This window comes from Cyprinus carpio, chromosome A22, assembly GCF_018340385.1.
Source record: "Cyprinus carpio isolate SPL01 chromosome A22, ASM1834038v1, whole genome shotgun sequence".
NCBI lineage: Eukaryota > Metazoa > Chordata > Actinopteri > Cypriniformes > Cyprinidae > Cyprinus > Cyprinus carpio.
The window spans coordinates 609673-614342 of NC_056593.1; the positions used below are offsets into that span (position 1 = coordinate 609673).

The 4670-nt window shown below is 39.6% G+C and overlaps 1 pseudogene; it reads left to right on the forward strand.

Annotated features, from left to right (window-relative positions):
* Positions 1–4424, forward strand: part of LOC122134941 — a 46610-nt pseudogene extending 42186 nt beyond the window's left edge.
* The last annotated feature ends 246 nt before the right edge of the window (positions 4425–4670 follow it).

The following is a 4670-nucleotide window of genomic DNA, read 5'->3' on the forward strand; positions in this document are numbered from 1 at the left end:
CCCCGGTGGCAGTGGCCATTAAAGTGGCGTTTCACAAGGCCGTCACGGCAGCCTAGGAACAGAGAACTTAACATGCCCAGGTGAGAGTTCATGTGTCTCGATCAAACCGGACTTCTGATCTACCTAAAACGTATTTTCTTGACTCGAATCATTTCTACATCCTTTCCTGTCAGGGCTCTTGTGGAAATGTTGCGCGTCACCAGTCGAGTCCAGTTCAAGAGGGAGAGAGAAAACAACAAGTGTTGCCTTGGGAAACTGGAGGAGGAGAGGGGACGCATTGGACGACCCCCGAAAAATCTCTATCCAACACATACAGCGTAAAGATAACCGACGTGAGTGGAAAACGTTCATAATCTCCATATGAAGGGGAGATGCCCCCTTTAAGAACAGTGTGTATTTAATTTAGTCAAGATTGAGTTTAGCCACGTTAAGAATATTATGTAATATTTAAAATATTATTTTTTAAGTGAATATTGTGAATAATTAATGTATTATAATATAATATTAAGGGAAATTACTGGAAAACATTAATTTTTAGCACGAAACTTGACAATCTATGAAAAAGGGACCATCTTGTCTTGCTACTGAGATTGAAATGAACTTCTCCCCAAATTTATGATATCTTAAATAATAAGTCCATGAATAATAATTATTCAGTTAAAAAAATAAAGATATTGTAGAAGCAGCAACATGCCACTGGGACCCTCTGCCCCATTTCTAAAGGGAGCATCTCACTTGAACTTTTCACTTCAAAGTAAAAATTAATATAATATTTTTTATCAAAGCATAATAATGATTTTGTGTGTCCACAAAAAAGACATAGAAACTTAAATTCACAGGTCACTATAATCCAGTGATAAAAAAGTGAAATACTTTAAACCTCAGAACTGTTCAAATGGAATAAATCTCACAAATTGTAATGTTCAGATGAAAAGATTAATTCAGGATTAATGAGAGCATAACATCACTAAATGTGTTGGAGATTTATTGACAAATCTGGTCAAGAAAAAAATTGTCTGTTCCTTTATCCATTTTTTTATTCCAAACACTTAGCGCACAGTCTACAGCTATTATGACTTGAAAAGAAGTGTCTGGGTCAAATATTCATGACTATTAAATGATTTTTTAAATGTGAACTAAAGTTATCCGGTGGACCAGGTTGCAGTTGCTTGGTATTGTTGCATATATATGGTCATACAGAGTTCCTTTCATGTTTCCATATCAGCTTGAATCCTTGTGAACGACCAACTGTATGTATTCAGGACAAGGAAGGAAACACAGGGAAAAAAGCAATAGCCAAATGATGAAAGGGCATTTATGAATTTTTTAGCACAGAGCTGTATATGATGGCATTAGAATGAACAGACGGTGTAAAAATTTCAACATATGTGGAGCAATAAAGAGCTTAATAGGGCAACATCTACAGTAGAAGATGGAATAAATGTACCTTTCATACTAAATGTAATTTATTACAAAGACATGATGACAGAAATCTCTAAAACACACATGCCTTCGTTCTGTTTCACAGTGGGGAATCTACAACATAACTTCATCCATACAACAGGCTCCAGCCCCAAACATACAGCCACCATTGGTAGGTAAAACCTAAAGTTCTACAGCTGTTTATTCTGTAGAGTTTGAAATAATCTCAACATCCATCATTGTGTGTTTAAAGAGGCGTGGGACCACGTATGAACAACATGCAGCTGGCCACCGGTGGCACATTGAAGCCAGTAAACATACTAATGCCATGAAGCCCCAGCCGTCCTTCCATCACTCTCTACATAACCTGGCTCAGCTGCCGCCCGCCGCGTATGAAGCTGCCATGAAGCCTGAGATCAACAGATACTCACTCTCTCAAGCGTCTGGGTGAGTGCTTTATTACCAGTGGAGAGGAAGATTCTAATCTTAAGGAAATTATGTTTTGTATGAATTACATAAAAGGTCGGCATGGATTGCTTTCTTATTATAGACCACATAATTTCAAAGGCATAAAGCAAATTTATAAGCAATAAGGAGAAACAGATGGACGGATATCAAAAACAGTGTGATATTTAGTACTGTTGTGTTTTGAAGGAGAAATTACCTGCTTGATGATGAGGACATGAGTCTCATGCGGGGCTCTGAGCGTTGCGTAAAAATATCTGTATGCTTGGGTTTTTATTTAAAGCAGTGTTAGTGTTTCACTGGAACACTTGGGAGATGTAAATGTTTGTGAAGGTCATTGTAATTAGGGCAAACCAGTGCAAAGTACTCACAATCTTGTACAGACGTATACAGCTTTAAGGCCTCTCTCTCAGCTAGACATCAAACCTCCTGGGAAGTGTGAGTTACAGTCAGAGGACAAGAAAGTTCTGCACAGGCGAAGGTTATACAGGCTGAATACAATGACTCATCAGACTAATCAGCCAAAAGATGAAATGGCTTAGGTTTGAGGATAAAAACAGGGGGATTGGATTAATTAATATTGATATATTAATGGAAATAGAGTTTTTAGACATTAACAAAATTAAGCATTAATGAAATCAAGCATAAACACATAGTTCTAGGTTGGAGGTGTGAAGAATTTATTATTTAAGCGTTTAGTAGATTGTGATGAAAGTTGAATGAATTTCTAGCTTGTAGCTCAAAGCTTGTAAACATTTTTAGTTGTGCATCCATATTTATTAGGGATGCACAGTATATTGGTACCATATTGGGTATTGTGTTTTTTTAGATTAATAATCTGTATTGGTAATATACTAATTTTCTATCTAGATAATGCTTGCTATAATTACATGTAATTATAAGTAAATCCCAAAATTAATAGTCATTTTCATACTGTACAAGACATTATAATGTTGTGATGTCTAAATTCACTTTAAAATGACTGCTTTTTAGTTTTTTATTTTTATTTTTTATTTATATGGTTGTGTTTGTTTTTAGTTTTAGTGTTTGATGTTAATTTTTATTCATTGGCCAAGATAGATAGATAGATAGATAGACAGACATTGCTAATTGGTTTATTCTTTTTCTAACTCAATTTTCTGATCTTTTCAAACATATTTTACTCCACCTACAGAGAAAGGAGGATTGGAGGAATATTCAGGTTACTGTACCACTAAACGGAGGCCCAACAATGCCCCTCCCTCCTTTCATTCCTCCCAGCATCACCTTCCCTGGGGTGGCGACTACACGCTGGGGGGAAGAGGCACGCTTTCCTAACCGTGCTACTCGTCCTCGAATACCTCATCCACAGTCTGCCCCAAGCCACACCCCGAATCCTTACCCTCTGGATCCCCCGGAGTCGAAGCAAAACCAGAACTACGATACGCTTTCCCAAACCGCCACGTCGTGTCAAATCAACAGACCAGCTCTTCGCCCTCTGTGATGGCAAACACCTTATCAGGATGTCGAAGAACCAGCAGCACCAATACTACAAAGCCATGGCCACTTCATCAAAGAATTCCAATACGAACACCCTGAAGAAGTCCAAGGAGAGGCTGCTGATGTCCCCAGAACATCTAGAGGAGGAGGTAGGCGGGGATGAGTACGACGGAAGCAGGATGGGAATGGGCGACTATACGGCCGGAGGGGGAGGTGGAATGGTACCCACCCTGCCCCGTGTTAGCCACCAGAAAGCTCAATCACAGCAGAATGTTTGCGCCACACCGTCACTCGACCGTCACCACATGATCAAGATGAACTCGCACCCGACCTCGGGGCGAGAGCAGGAGCGCAATTCGGCGGCAATGTCAGGTCACCTGGGAGGAGGTGGGCTGGAGGAGTGGGATGGGGGTGACATGCCAGGAACAGGAGTTGTCATGGGAACAGGAACTCTTGGTGGACACAGTGCCAGGAGGCTTGCATTTGCAGCTAAAAGGCAAAATACCATTGAACAACTTCACTTCATCCCTGGTGGAGGGGGAAGTGGAGGAGGAGTGGCATCAAACCAAGGGGTTAGAACAGGAAGCAAGAACGAGGTTACTGTGTGAGCAAGAGGCTGGAGAGGGAAGGAGGGAATGGAGAAGATGGGTGAGTGATAGACTGTGTGAAGAGTTGGAGGATGGTAGAGGGACTGTGGGAGAGAGAGAGTGGGCGGAAGAGGGAGTGAAATACTGAGAGAAGAGAGAAAAGGAGTAGGAGGATGGTAAAGGTTTTTGAAGTAGGGGGCCACGAAGTGGGAGAAACTAGGCAGACAGCGAAGTGGCACCATATTTTTACAGATATATATTGTATATAGTGGCAGAATCACAAGATAAGATTAGATAACAGTTTTAAGTCAGGTTTGATAGAGCTTCAAAGTTGTTGTGCTTTTTATGTTCATGAAATTGCCGCTATAATTATGATCAAAGCTGCCATATACAATTATTTATTTACGTAAGTTTTGCCTATAAACCTATTGCATAGAATATCAATAGAGTGTAATATAAATTCCAGATGATGTGACAGATGAACAGAACATTTTTCATATCATTGTCATGTTTTTATTCTCAGATATTTTACATTGTTACCACATTACAGATATAGCTGCTATGGAGAAATATATTTCAGAGAACGGCTTTCATCTTATAACTATGATGGAACTGCTGGGAGACTAATATAATAATTAACGTCTGCATTAAGAGGAACCAGCTGAATATGAGTTGAGCGCTTATCCCAACTGATGAAATGTAAAGCTACTTAGAGTT